The sequence below is a fragment of the Bidens hawaiensis genome, unplaced genomic scaffold (assembly GCF_021521415.1).
Source record: "Bidens hawaiensis isolate Kalapana, Puna unplaced genomic scaffold, B.hawaiensis_p1.1 tig00010926_1, whole genome shotgun sequence".
Classification (NCBI taxonomy): Eukaryota; Viridiplantae; Streptophyta; class Magnoliopsida; order Asterales; family Asteraceae; genus Bidens; species Bidens hawaiensis.
The window spans coordinates 232,221-248,790 of NW_027491844.1; the positions used below are offsets into that span (position 1 = coordinate 232,221).

Sequence of the window (16,570 nt, forward strand, 5' to 3'; positions counted from 1 at the left end):
AGGTTCGGTTTCCTCTCATGATTTGTGCGGTTAGGACTGGCACTTTCATTTAGCGGGATGACCAAAGTTTACCTATGACTGACCTGCGTGAAGGTTTACCGTTTTTTGGGTTTATGTGGGTTTTGCCGCCTTTCCCACGCAACGACTTTCCACGTAATTATGCGGTGAGTACCGGCATCAGTGTTGAATAAATTAACCGTTCGACGCGCGGTTGTTAATAGGTTAGTGTTCAGTTTTCTCTATCATGATTCGTGCGGATAGACCGGCACTTTCATTTAGTGGGATGACTGAACTTTACCTTTAACTGACCTGCGTGAAGGTTTGCCGTTTTTTGGGTTTATGCGGGTTTTGCCGCCTTCCCCACGCAACGACTTTCCCCGTAATTATGCGGTGAAAACCGGCATATTCGTGTGGAAAGTTCATAAGTATAAATGTAAAATCATCAGCGTCGATGTTCTAAGGAGAATCATTTCCATTAGAAGTGGCTCTGGGCCTTTTCTTTACAAATTTGGAATTGATCTACATGCAAACTGTGTAATTGAGCTCCCTTCCATGTTGTTGGGATGGGAGTGCCATCGAGCCGATATGCACCTGGTTCGGGATCTCGTTGTTTACGCAGTATGTAGTCTCCGGCATTGAAGCTGCAATTTTATTCGTGTTTTCCCCAGCTGGGGTTCTACACGTATCAGCCTGCTCAGCGTTCGTTACGCCACGAGGTGTGCGAGCGTCCCATCTCTGACAAATGCTTCGACGATGTCCTTTACGTCTGTGCATTCTTCAGTGTTGTGGCCTTTTGTCCTGTGAAAGTCACAGTATTTGCTCCGATCAGCATTGTGACGATGTCGGATTATTGGAGCCTTTGGCCATGGGAGCTCCTCAGTGGCGAATATCTCGGTGACGCTTTTGGTGAGTGGCGTCCATCTGGAGTTCTGGTTCGACTGTACGTTATCCCTTCCGCCTAACCGATGTTGCAAGCCGGATGAGGTGTCAAAGTTTACCCTTGACTGCCAAATGCCTAGCTTCCGCTTTTTGTTTAGTCGGGCGGTAAGGACGTTGTCTTCTCTTGTTTTCTGGGTGTAGAGGTTTGTGCTCTGGGGGAGGTCTCTACCCAGTTGCTTCTTCGTTTCCGCAAAGCGTTTAGCTGCTGTCATGATGGCGTCCCATGTGGATGGCATGCCATCCTTACCCGTTAAGGTGCGGATGAGCTCTGGGTCGTTCGCGCCCTGGATGAAAGCAGCGCGAACAAGATCTTCGCTAATATTACCCAGACTTAGCTTCTTTGAGTTGAAGCGAGTGATGAAGTCTGGCAAAGAATCATCTTCCTCTCGAATGCATTTGAGGATTGTCCATTGCTCTTCGGTATACTTTCTTTGTTGGCTGAAGTGTTGGCTAAATTTCTGCTGGAAGTCTTCCCAATCGTAGATGTGGTGGACCGGTAGACGATCGAACCACGCTCTAGCTGCTTCAACAAGCGTCATTTGGAACATGTAACACCACGTAGGTTCCGTCCAACTACTGACGGTTGCCCCCGCTATGAACCTGTTCAAATGATCGTCTGGATCAGATATACCATCGTAAGTGCCGATGTTGGACATCTGTTTGGCACTTTTCGGGACGATTGCTTCCGCAATGTCCCTTGCAAATTTGGACGTTCCCGCCTTTGCAGCAGTTGGTGTAAATGTTTTGGAGAAGTCACGTGGGTTTCCACCTGCGTTTTTTGGTTTGAAGGTTTCTCCAAAACGCCTTCTCGGTTGGGAGTCCGTTTCCTTACGCTTCCCTTTCGCCCTATGACGAGGGTTTGCGTCACTATCGGATTCCTCCGAATCATTGTCCCAGTACTCTCCGAATTCCTCAGGCTGTTGGAGTGAACGTAAGCGTTTATCCAACTCGGCTTGGAATTCTTTTTGACGTGCTTCCGCCCACGCTTTAACTTCATCGAGTGTTTGGCGGGGGAGCCTCGTTCGTTGTCTCTCTAACTGGGTATCGGTGAATCCCAGTGAGCGATTATTTACTGCACTTGCCCCAGCTTGGGTAACTGGGGTAGTGTTCGTAAAATTTACTGCACTTGCCCCGGCTTGGGTAACCGGGGTAGTGTTCGTAAAAACTGTGTAGTCGCCGGTATTCCCCTGAGTAGCTGGGGTTGTGGTTACCGGAGTTTCTTTAACCATCTTTCCAGAAGTTTGGAAAAACTGAAAAGAAATGATGTTCTAGCTTTTATGCACGGATGGCGCCAATGAAGAAACACTAAGTTACCCCGGGCAGATTACGGATAATCTGGGGGTTAAATAGATATTTCCCACGAGGGGTTAGACCCGGCAAAGATGGTTCTTCTGATAACCTGCAAAACATACACCGTGAGCTCGTCACTGAGAAGGGGGGGTACCTCCTTGTGACCACCCTCCGGCGTGAGAATCAGACTAGATTGCTCTTGAATATAAGTGTATATTAAGAGATTGCTAGAGCAGATATCAGGTATAAGATGTAAGATACAAGATAAGATGAGATGATCATACCATTTGGGGTATTTATAGCCGAAGGTAGGTTTCCAAGAGGGTATAGCCGGCTGAATAGTATTCCTGTTCTACCAACTGTGGCCTACGCACGTGCCATGCTGGCAGTTGGTGGGTAGGCAGCGGCTGACAGTGACCAGGCCTGCTGTGTACTATTCCTTTTTCACCAACTGCAGGCTATGCACGTAGTATGACAGGAGTTGGTGAGTAGGTAGCGGCTAATAGTGACATACAGTACAAGAGCATGCTGCTCGCCATACTGTTGTCAATGGGCTGTCGTATCTCTGGTCAGATCTTTTGCCCATACCTCGTCAGGTACAGTACAAAAGATCTTCCAGTATCGTACGGACTGGCTCATTTGGGCGGGAGTATTCCCCCTCCCGCCTTTGTGCGGGATTGTTCCCGGCTTTGCTCATTCCTTCAGGTGACTACTGAATTATTGAGAGCTAAGTGCCTTGTGCGTGTAGCCTTGCTGCGCGGGTGGCCTTCCCTGATGGCTTGTATCTGCAGCTGCGGGAACAGGCGGAGTACTTCACCATTGGGAGGCATTTTCTGCGGGAACAGCTTGCGTACTGCGCGTAAGGACGTCACGTCTCTGAGCATGGTGGGTCCTGCGGATCCAGTTGGTTTCTGCGCAGACGTCTCTTCAAGGTGAGTCCTGTGGGTCCAACTGGGCTCTGCTGGGACCTACCTCTTCACATGTGCTGTGCTTGAGGTATGGCGGGAATCAAGAATTAATTTCTCCAATGCATTAACTTTTTGTTTCACTATAAATAATTGTCATGTTCATGCATACCGAAACTACATGAAATAATATCTAGAAGTTGCATATCATTTGCAGCAAAAATGATATTTGAAATTGCATATAAAATTACTCTCAAAATCATCACCTACTGGTCATGGTGGTGGGAAGCCCACAATCAACAAGACAAGTTTGCTCGGATAGTACTAAGCATTACAGTTCCCACACTAGTTGTTGTTTGGTACAAATGGAGGTTACCTGGGACTCACTTGCCGCCAGGTCCTTACGAGTTACCCGTTATAGGCTACCTCCCGTTTATCAGCTCCAACTTGCATGAAAGACTCACCGAGATGGCTCACAAATACGGCCCCATATTTAGCCTGCAGCTCGGAAGAAAGCTACATGTAATTGTAAACTCCATAGATCTAGCAAAGGTTGTGGCACGTGAACACGACCGCAGTCCTCCATTGACAGGACTCACTATTAGTTATGGTGGGATGGACCTTGTATGGTCCAACAGCAACACGCATTGGCGTAACATGCGTAAGCTTTTAGTTAGCCAAGTGCTCAGCAACGCGAATCTCAAAGCGTGTCAGAGTTTAAGAACACAAGAAGTAAGAAAGACGGTGAATGATGTTTACGCTAGGATCAGGACAAAGATTAAAATTAACAAAATTTCTTTTGATACGGGAATAAATGTTGTAACAAACATGTTATGGGGTTGTAGCAAGTCTAATGAAGGGGGGTGATTTTGATCATGATATTTTAGATGGTTTTCGCGAGGTTCAGTACAAGATTATCAAGTTAATGGGAACACCAAGCATCTCTGATTTTATCCCATTTTTGTCAAGGTTTGATCTACAGGGAATGAACCAAGAAATGCAGAGGCAACGGGAACATGTAGATCGAATGTTTGACTATGTTATTGAGCGAACAATGAAAGCGAACTCCAACAAAATCAATGAGGAAGATGGAAGGAAGGACTTTGTTCAGATCTTATTAGAGCTCAAAGACCAGAAAAATGATCCAAAATCATTTAACATCATTCATATTAAGGCCTTACTAATTGTAAGTCATTGCATTTTCCTTCATATATATTTATTTGTCCATATCAAAGATACTAAAAGGGGAATATTTTTATAACAGAACATAGTGGTTGCAGCGACAGACACGACGGCAACAATGGTGGAATGGGTGATGGCGGAGATTTTGAATAATCCAAGCGTAATGAAAAAGGTTCAGGATGAGTTGACAGAGGTTATTGGTATGACAAATATTGTGGAAGAATCCCACCTACCAAAGTTAGCATATTTGGATGCAGTGATCAAGGAGACGTTTAGACTACACCCTCCGCTTCCTTTCCTGATCCAGAGATGCCCGGACGAACCATGCTTAGTTGGTGGCTACACAATCCCAAAGGGTACCGTTGTTTACATTAATGTTTGGGCGATCCAACGGGATCCTGAGAATTGGGTCAAGCCACTACAGTTCAAGCCCGAGAGATTCTTAAAAAGCAAATGGGATTACAATGGAAATAATTTCAAGTTTTTACCATTTGGAACTGGGAGAAGAATATGCCCTAGCCTCCCCCTTGGGGAGAAGATGCTGGTGTATATGTTAGCATCCCTCTTGCACTCTTTTGATTGGAGCTTGCCTAAAGATGAAGAGTTCGAGCTTTCTGATGAATTTGGATTTGTGACCAAGAAAAGGAAACCACTAATTGCTATACCCTCTCAAAGATTGTCTGATGCAAGCCTCTACTTCTAATAGAAAAATAGTGGAGATTCATCCACTACTCTTATTTGTACTCTTCTTTTTTGAAGAAAATATGTTCTTCCTCTTATATGTAAAATAGTGATGCATTGGGTTAATTCATTATTCAAGAAAGGGAACTGATGTGTTGTAAAACACACTTATTTTTCGCACCTTTTATCTATGTTTTTATATGTATTTACCTTATAATAATGTTCATTGACTTGTTTTAGATGGGTTTTGCATAATAATGTTTATTTTGTAGGCTTTGGGTGAAAGAAAGAAAGAAACCGGACATTAGAGGAGCTTAAAGGCCTTTTTACGCATACAATTTCAAGACCAAGCTCAAAGTCCGGCCCATATGCATCATGGAGGCCCAAGTCTTACATAATATTATAACATAAAAAAAAATGGAACCCTAGCCCCCCTCATTCTGGTCCGATCGCAGCTACAGAACAGCAAGAAAAAGAAAAGAAAAGCTTAGGGTTTGGAGTTGTGATGGCTAGGGAAGGAAGAAGAAGCAAGAACCAAGTCTCGGGATCGTTCATCATCAGTTTTCACAGCCAAGGAGCAGCCCGGAACATCTCATATCCTTTTATCTTTTTCATTGTTCATCAACTATAATTTTCTTGTTCAATTGCTTAGTAGTTTTGCAATTACTTTGAAGATTGAATTGTTTATGATATTTGTTGATCATTGAATGCTTGAATTGATGTTTGAGATAAGTTATATGATGTTTTTAATGAGTATTCATGGCTGTCCAATTATGATTCTCGGCTAAACTTGTTAGTTCTACCTAGGAATGATGATTATTGTTAGTGTTTGATGAGCTTGTTGGATTGTTTGATTAATAGATGTTAATTGTTATTGTAAAGTTTGATTTAGACATGAAATAGGTTGTGTTTAAGGGCTGGAAATTTTGGTGATTCATTGCATAAATCCCCTTGTGTTGCTTGATTAATTTTGTGTTGATTGATCGGTGCATTGTTTGATTCTAGACTTTGTGTTTAGGGTTTGTTTGCGGTAGGTACAACCGTAGGGTTTTGTTGCATGAATTTGAGGTTAAAGTACAGCGGTTAGGCACCTTCTTAGAGACCGAGAGATGATAAGAAGTTAGGGTCGTCTCATTACCTTTGCATGCTAGAATAAGGATTGCGCGAGAGCGAGTTCGTTTCTTGTCAGGTTTAGGTGTTTTGAGCGATTAGTTGATCTATTTTGGTTTAAGTTGAATTGTTCCTCTATCCTTGGTTGTGTAGTATTCATTGCCATTAGGGTCGAGTGTTGGTGAGACCAAGAGGTGAGTCAACATTAGAACACGTTAGCAATTGTTTCCCGGTTTGGTCGTTTTAGTCGATTTTAAGTAGTTTAGGCTTGTTGAGTGAGACCGAGAGGTAATCCAGTGAGCCCGAGCGATCCTTAGTCGTGTCATCTTTAGGGACCGGTGTCTTGAAGTCATTCAATTCATTAGCTTGACAGGCCTACAGTTTGATTCAGACCTAGGTAGACGTTTTTCTCCATCCGAAGTTAACACAGTTAGTTCTCCGTTAAGTTTTCTATTTTAGGTAACTTTTGTCAGTCAGTTTAGTTAGTCCAGTTAAGTAATTAAAAATCAAAAATCAATTGAATATTATTCTTAGGTAGGTCTTGTCTAGGGTTAGTGATCATTAGCGTTCTTACGTGTCCACGTGTTCGATACTCGGACTTCCTAGGTCTATACTACTTGCGATCAGTACACTTGCCGGTTGTGTGTGGTTTTAGGATTTTCGTTTTAATATTAAAGCTTAGTTGTGAGGGTCATTGTTATAGGGTTATCCGACGCACATCAGGAACATTATATAATATATTGTCCCCCTTATATGTAACCAACTTTTGGTTCAATCTTGACCCTTTAAAGTCTTCATCTTCCAATCTTGACCATACTAACTCCTTGAAAAGCTTCAAGAAGTAGGGGTGAGCAGGAAACCAAATTAACCGAACCGAAGCATTAACCGACGGTTAATTTTTAGTTTTTTTGAAAAAGCCGAATTTTCGGTTTCGGTTCGGTTTTCCATTTTTAAAAAACCGAAAAAAACCGAACCGAACCGATATATATTTTTACTTAAATATTAATACAATTATATGTGATTTTTAAATGTTATGACCGGAAACAAAACACCAAAAGGATCTACCGTTGATGGTGATGAAGATTATGAAGATGATGAAGATTGTGAGTAAACTTTGAAAATGAATAAGATGAAGAATGAAGATTGGAACTAAACTTTTAGTGTTTTTTGATTAAGAACTTTGTTAATTTTAAACTCTAGTACTCTTGCAAGTTTGTATTCTTTTGATTACATGTAACAAATGTCCATTTTTGTGTTTTGAATATAATATGCTTGTTCATTTTTGGAATTTTTTTGTAATGCCTACAAACACAAAAAAACCGATTATAACTTAACCGAAACCAAAAAACCAAAAACCAAAAGGTTTATGTATTTGAAAAACCAACTTTTCGGTTTCAATTTTGGTTTCACCTAAAAACCGAACCGAACCGCGCTCAGCCCTATCAAGAAGCAGCAGTTCAGAGCAGTTGCATAATCTCTCTCCTAAGGATGAACAGTTACAGACGGTTTTTGCTTTTTCCATGGGATTTCTTAGACGATGGTGATGATAACAACCGTCACCACTCTGAACTAAAATTCATTCTGGATTCCCTGCCTCTTTATTTCCAATCAAATCAAAATTCCTCCTCTTTTTCCCTTAGAGAAGAAGGATCATTAGCTATCACTTTCAGGCTTAGTCAGAGACCTTCATGATCAACACTGGTATTCTCTTGGATCTAATTTAGACATTTAATCTCAGCCCAAAGTTTGTCTACTGCAAACAACGACCACCCCGAGACCAATTGGCTAACATCCCAACGAGATTGAATCGGCCATTTCCTTGCAGTTGCCACCATCGCCACTGCAACGATCTTGTGTTTACTCTTAGTTACAATCTTCATTAATATGGTATGTTTCACGTATATTTTTTGATTTATTTTGTATAATTATTACTATTATGGTCAAAACTGTTGCTGAATTTGATTCTTTTGTCTGCATAAATGATCAATTTTAACTAAACTAACTGCTTGATGCAATGACAGAACAAAATACAAATGTAATTCAAAAGCATTTATTTTAAGGCTGTCATTACGATAGTATGATTATAATTTTTGTATTTAGTTTTCTTTTGTCACATGAAGGTAACTAAAATATATACAGGGGATCCTGCATGGCTATAGATGAAGCAGCATAAGAGTGGGATATGATACTATGACCCTTAAGCAACATTTTGGGATGAAAATAATGGAACTTGAGAGAACGAAAAACTGAAAGTAAAGGTGTGTGTAAATATATATATATAGGGGATGGATCATGCGTGAAATGATATTATAGCGAGAAGTGCGAGAAGTCGATATCAACCAATGATTATCTCTGATTTGTTCACTACATTAATTCTTCTAATTACTCATAAAATATTCTTCACATTAATTATTGTAGAAAGTTACAAATTTGAATTATCTTTTACCTACATATAAAAAATGTATATGTAGGTGAATTGTATTAAATTGATCACATACACAAGTAACATAATAATCTACAGCTAGCTCATATTCAATTATATAAATTGTTATTTTTATTTTTATCAAAATGTAGCTCGTATTTACCGACACAACTTATTTTCTCTTACACTAATTTTGTTTCTTTTATTTTTCACCAACACATAACTAATATTTACCTACACATATATCGTATTCACCTACACAGCTTGCTAGTTCATTTTATTTTCACCTACATATAAATACTATTCATCTACACATAACTCGTATTTGCCTACACATAAAAGATAGACTATAAAATAATTAAAATTATAAAAATATATGATGTGTTCGTACATTGCTAATATTTTACAAGTTTAGGTTAATACTATTAATTGTATGTGATATCATGAACAATGTTTGTTTGTGTAGGTTAATATTCTGATATGTGTAGGTAAATACAAATGGGTAAGCTATAACATGAAGTAAATTTGTATACGTAGGTTATTATTGTGATTTGTGTAGGTTAACATGACCTAGTTATGTGCATGTATAAATATTGTGGTATATGTAGGTGATAACATGAACTAGTTTTTGTATGTGTATGTTAATAGTATGATTTGTGTGTTATGATGGTTAATAAATTTATATTTTTTATAGTATGAGTATGATGGTTTTGTTTTATGAATTGTTTAAAGATTAAATCAAATTAAAAAATAAAAATAATTGTATAATCATTTGTAACTTAACATTAATTAGTATTAATTACCAAAAGAAACTCTTAAACTCTTTACTAATATACTTTTAAAATTAAATAATCCGAAATTAAAAAGAAAACTTATGATTGGTCAGAATCTCTTCTCGCACTTCTCACACTAAAAACACTTCTGAAATGAACCCAATCCTACACACACACACACACATACTAGCTTTAGAAACCCGTGTATTACACGGTATAAGTTAATGTATAAATTACAATGAATAATTTCATACAAATAAAATAAAAGATAATTAAATCCCTTTATATTATATAAAATGTGTTACAAATATAGTCATTTTATATTATCAAATGTATTTGAATTTCAAATTGAGAACGGGTTGTTCTATCATCTGTATACAATAATGAAGCAATGCCGCTGGAAGCAACATTTAAAACAATAAGGCCATTAAATCTGAAAGATGTAGTTAAAGTTTTTCACAAAAATGTTTTTCACTTCATACCATAAACCCTAAACCCTAAACCATAAATCATAAAAGACACTTGATTTCCTTTTTGGATAGCTTTCATAATGTCCTTATAAACACACTGTTGTTCAACTGTCAAATAGTTTTACACTAAATATAAAAAAAAAGAAAATTTGTCTATGATTTTTAAGACTTATTAAACATTAGATATTTGTAAAATGTAAACAAAATTATTACAGTTTTCTTCAATATGAAGTGCCTCAAAAATTAAATGTTGGTGTATTTTTTAAACATAAACTTTTTTATGTACATTTTAATTTTAAAGAAAATATGACACGTAATTATTGTATATATTAATACTTTTTTTATATTAAGTATGTTTACAATATAATTTATAGCATTAATAATTCAATCAATGAAGATTGACCAATTAATAAGGTATGTTGAATTTATATTCAATACTATATTTAGAACCAATATATATATTTTTCTTTTCCATCAATAGAAGAGAAGTGATTTGGCCGGGAATTTGATAGTGAGAATTAATCTTAAAATGTCATGTGTTAAGAATATTTTCTTTTATTAGTATACTAGCTTTAGAACCCTGTGTATTACACGGTATAAGTTTATGTATAAATTACAATGAATAATTTAATAGAAATAAAATAAAAGATAATTAATGTAAAAAGCAGTACCACTGGATGCAGCATTTAAAATAATGAGGCCTTTAGATATGAAGGATGTAATTAAAGCCTTTCACAAAAATGTTTTTCACTCCATACCCTTAACCCTAAATCATAAACAAAAAAAAACACCCGATTTTCCTTTTTTGAACAGCTTTCATGATATTCTTATAAACACACTGTTGTTCAATTATCACAATAGTCTTATATTAAATATAAAAAATAGAAAATTTGTCTATGATTTTTAAGACTTATTAGACATTGGATATTTGTAAAAAGTAAACAAAATTATTATAATTTTCTTCAATATATATGAAGATGTCTCAAAAATTAAATTTTAGTGTATTCTTTAAACACCAATTCTTTTATATACATTTTAATTTTAAAAAAATATCTTTATGACACGTAATTATTATATATATTAATATTTTTTTATATTAAGTATGTTTAAAATATGATTTATAGCATTAATAATTCAAATAATAGAGATTGACCAATTAATAGGATATCTTGAATTTATAATCAATACTATATTTAGAACAAAGATATTTTTTTTGTTTTCTATCAATAGAAGAGAAGTGATTAATTAGGCGGGAATTTGATAGGTGAGAATTAACCTCAGGATGCCATGTGTCCAGATTATTTTCTTTTATTAGTATAGGTAGATAGATATATATAAAGTATAAAATGAAAACCCACTTGAGTTGTGAAAACCCTATGTAACATCATTTTTTTTTGTTTTTTTGTTACACACGTAATATATGTTGTAACATTTAATACAAAACATCGAAAACTAAAAAAAAATGTCTTGCTATTTTTTAACATTTTTTACTAATTTTTATATATGTTTTCAGAAGAGAAAAAAAGTTATATTTATATTTACATTTTTTATTAACTTTAATTGTCGACCACAAGTTTTAAACTTTAATTAAAAACATGTGGTGGAGAATGAGTTTCTAGAGTTTTCACAACTTAAGTGAGTTTTTATTTTAACCTTACCGTATATATATATATATATATATATATAGGGGATGGATCTTGCGAGAAGTGATATTATAGCGAGAAGTGCGAGAAATAAATCTGGGCCATTGATATTTTGATCTATGGTTCATAATCATAATGACATTTTTGTAATAAATATGGATTCATTTATGAGGCTTTTATTAGAAAATGGGTACTTTGGTTTTATTCTACCATAACAAATGTTTACAATCAATAAATTCCCTAAACATTTGCTAATAATTCATTTAATGATTAATATTAACATAATATTCCTATCCGAATTTAATACCAAGGTTTGACTACATTTTTTTTCTTTTGTTTCAAATAGACAAATATTGAAATACATCACGATATAACTTCAACTTGTTTTTTCTTTTTTTTTATTTGTTTCAAATAATAAATAATGTGATTCATGAAATTATTTTACAAACTTTTTTATACAAATAATATTGTGTAAGTTCATATATGTACTGTGTAGGTGATATCACGAATGTTTATTTAAAAATTTTACAAGTGTAGGTTATTAGCATGATATGTTATTTATTATATGTAGTTTAATGTAAAAAATAAAAAAAATTATTTTGTAGTGTGTAGGTTAATATATGTACTGTGTAGGTGGTATTTTGAATTATGTATGTATAAATTATATCTTATGTAGGTTCATATATGTACTGTGTAGGTGGTATTTCGAATTGTGTATGTGTATATTTTATCGTGTGTAGGTCCATATATGTACCATGTACCTGGTAATTCGAATTGCGTATATGTAAATTTTATCGTATGTAGTTATGTAAGTTCATGTATGTACTATGTATGTGGTATTTCTAATTGTATATGTGTAATTTTATCGTGTATAGGTTCATATATATACACTGTGGAGGTGACATTTCAAATTATATGTGTAAATTTTATTGTGTGTTTGATCATTTATGTACTGTGTATGTGATTTTACGAATTCCGTATAAAGTTGAAAATCTTCCTAAATTTGGTTAAGTTCGAAAAATTAAAAGGAACGAATTAATCATAAAATAAAAATACAAAAAAAAAACAAACAATTTTAAAGAACAAAATAGTTTGTAACTTAATTATATTTGTTGATAAAATGGAATTATGAAGATCGATTATTTTATGGTAAATGAAACTAGTTATATTATAAAAGTATTTAAATTAAAAACAAAAAATATGTAACTTATCCTACACATAAGTTACTTGCCACATATGAAAAAAAAGATGCCCCTTCTATTAAAATAAATCATAAATAAAAGAAAAATTATGATTGGTTGTAATTACTTCACGCATTTCTCACACTAAAAACACTTCTGAAATGAACATAATCCACCCTCTCTCTCTCTCTCTATATATATATAATTTACTTTCATCAAACTGTCAATAAAGAAAGATGGGTTTAATTGTCGTCATGGACGGACCTTATTAAGGGCGGGGAGGGGTTGTGGCCCCCCGGTTTTCGGTTCATAAGTAGAATATATGACACATGTCTTTGTAATTATTCTATGTTTTATATCTTTTGTCCCTCCTATCCGAAAGCTCATATTCATTTATGTGAAAGAATATGTTATTTTTTGGGATTTATGTTCTTTATTTAATAAAAAAATATTTAATTGCTTTATATACATGAACTTATGACTAGTTTAAAATTTTTAGCCATTTCAATGTAACTGTTCAAGTTTTGCCACTGATTGTCATTTATGCATCATAAAAAGTTTGATTAAAATTTTATCTTGGTGACTTGGAGTGGTATTTGACTAAGACAGCATACCTATAAGGTTGACGAATTGGTCACCGTTCATTCATTTTCTAGTAATAAAATAAAAAGAAGGTAGATTAAAATTTCATCTTGGTGACTTGGAATGGTATTCCGTATTTGACTAAGACAGCACCCCTATAAGGTTGACGAATTGATCACCGTTCATTCATTTTCTAATAATAAAATAGAGCATATGTAGTATTAACATAATTACATGCATGTATATAGCTATCTATTACGGTTGATATTTTATATATATTGTTTCAATATTGTGAATATATATTTTTGGATTTATTTATATTTGGTTATGTTTATTTTTTGATGAAACATTAAATTCATTTATATTAATTTGTTTGTTTGTGTTCATTTAAGTATATTTATTTATATTCGTTTATGTTTGTTTTTATTCGTTTACGTTTGTTCATATATGTTCGTTTACCTTTGTTCATTTACGTTTATTTATGCTCATCAATTATTCATAATGGTAAGGAGAAGTTCAACAAAGAAGGGGCAGTTGATATAGGTGACTATGGTGGTTAATGCATGAGAGGGGAGGTTAACGATGGTGGATGGTAATCGGAAGTTAGTCGGTGATGGAGAGGATAGGCCGGCAACACAGAAATATGTAGAGGAGAGAAATTAAATTAGGGTTTGATAATAAAAAGGCTTTCACAAATAAATGAAATGTTATAATCCGTTTAAGGGCTATCCAGGTTTGGTGAGATCCATGACCCGCTTATTTTTTTTTAACTTAAATGATATGTTATAACCCATTCAGGGGCTATCCGGGTTTTGTGAGACAATAACCTATGAAAATTATTGTTTGATGATGAAGTTTCACAAATTAATGAGATTTTATAACTATTGTTTGATGATGAAGTTTCACAAATTAATGAGATGTTATAACCCGTTTAAGGGTTATCCGGGTTTTGTAAGACCCATAACCAGCGAGATTGATAACATAGACGGGTCTAAACCGGGTAAAATCAATGAGAGTTCACCATTTAGAATTGAAGCAATTTGGCGACTCGGTGAGGGGGCGCGGAGGGGAGGACCGACCAGAGAGTGACACATCATCTTTTTTTGTAGGCAATTATACATATGTTATAAATCCTAGCTTTTAGCCTACGCATTACGCTAGTTTTTATTAGATTTGTGTTGTTTATATTATTGTTATTTTATTTTCGTTGAAACTATGCCAATTTATTTATGCTCATTTTTGTTTGCCTGTTCACATATTTGTGGACCGTTTTTTTATACTATTAATGAACAAACTTAAACAAATGCAAACGTGCTCATTTTCTTAGCCAACCAACACATACCAAAAAGAAAAAAAAACAAAACAAAACTTGTTCATATAATATTGTTCGTGTTTAATCACAAACATCTTGTACCACTTTTTTTCTTTTTTTTTTTTTGGGAAGGGGGGGGGGGGGTAGCAATTGAATTGGCCAACTCATGCATTACCTGTATACACTTTTATTAGTGATCAACTTCTCCCTATGTGTTTGGTGATCCCTTGGTTGTAGTATGTTCGGTCGTTAACTCGTTGTGCTAATAACTTGTGAACTTAGTTACAATTCCTTTTTGTGACTTCTCAAATCACAAGTCAAAGAAGAAGAAAACGGAATGCCAATTTCAATTTAAGGCGATGTGAGGCGAGCGCTTGAGTGAGTTGAGCGAGGAAGTGATGGCCCTGAGGAAGCGGGATGCCATTCTTCAAGGTCACGATGGAAACGACTATGCTTTTTCCCATAAGAAACTTGAGAGAAGCATGGCTTTGAACGCTGCACAAAATGTAACAAATGTCTGTGGTACACCTAAGTCACAAAATTTTAAAGTTCAAATAAAAAATTCTTTTCAACATGATGATCTTCATGAATAAAGTTTGAGGTAAAAAGTTATGAATTATTAATGTTTTTGTTTGCCATCTAAATGCAAGTTGTACAACGATTGTCGATTTTGTTCCTACCTTATTTGTGGCCTTGTGGGGCAAATGCAAAAGTCTTGCATTGGGCTGCACCTTCATGTGTCATGAAGGCCGCTCACATGCGGATTATGGTTGGCGCCCCATCTAATAACAAAGTTTATTTTTAAAATTCGTGATGGTTAACGCGGTGTGTTTGTGAGGAGAATCGATTCAATAACATTTGAGGTAAAATATGATTGTGAGAAGAATGGAAAAAAATATAATATGGTGGCTGATTATGCATATTTTTTAGAACCATTGGGTGGTAATATCCACGGGTAGTCTAATAACTTCATGCATATGTATTTTTTCCTAATTCATAAACAACTAATTTTATCATGTATTTTAAGCGTATAAAATGTGTGCATTTGTATTGTTTTGTAAAGGTATAAATTAGCTATTGTATATCATTTTAAAGTAACGACTTTAAAAACAATTTGACACACCCAGTTTTTTCAAATTACAATTTTACATTTTTGAAATTATAAGATACAAAAAGAAGAAAATAATTACGAGCAGCATTTGTTACTTTTTGTTGTGATGCTAAGCTTTTCATTTTGTAGACTTTACATAGATATTATTGGAAAATGACAAGTCAAAAGAAGACTACAATCACGTACGAGGATACATGCCAAAGTACACATGCAATTGTGTCAGGACTTAAATCGGTGAGATAGAGAACTAAGGATATGTCCTTATGCCTTAAATATCTTCTAGTAGTTGTTAAAAATATTAACTCTCAAAAAACTATGCAAAATTTTTTTCATAGATAAGTACGAAAAATGAGCTATTTGTTGCATAGTATTATCATGGTGGCTTTCGTTTCAACGTTGGAATATTTACCAGAACAACATAAGAGTTGGGGCAACACTATTGTTGATCATGTGTGAAGAGTTGTGGACTGGCAGCACTATTGTTGACCATGTGACTTCGATCATCTGAGACTTTCGATCTCGACAAGACAAGTAGAATTGATTCAAAGATATTGTGACAGATGGTAATGTTGTCGAGATCTAAAGTGCCAGATGATCGAAGACGCATAACCCTAAACTATACTAAATAATATTTGATCTAATACTATGCTGCAAACTATGCAGCAGAGAGATTTAAGTTTGTAATCCATATAAAAATTGAAAATACTAATCTAAACCAGTCCAGCACAGCCCAGCCCAGCCCAGCCCAAGTTGTATGCAGGCACAATTGTTTGATTTGTTTAATTTGATCAAGCAGGCTCAAATTCATAATAGAATAGGCCCAAGTTTAAGGCCATACAAAAACTCCAGTCCACTACAACATGTTTAACTGGGCTTCAAAGAACCGGACCCGAAAAAAATACCCAGAACTGGTTTTTTTTACACGGGTTTTTAATACCAGATCCGGTACCCGACCCTACCTGTAGGTTA

The 16,570-nt window shown here is 35.1% G+C and overlaps 1 pseudogene; it reads left to right on the forward strand.

Moving 5' to 3' along the window:
- Positions 1-3,328: 3,328 nt before the first annotated feature.
- Positions 3,329-5,019, forward strand: LOC143536764 (cytochrome P450 76C1-like; annotated as a pseudogene).
- The last annotated feature ends 11,551 nt before the right edge of the window (positions 5,020-16,570 follow it).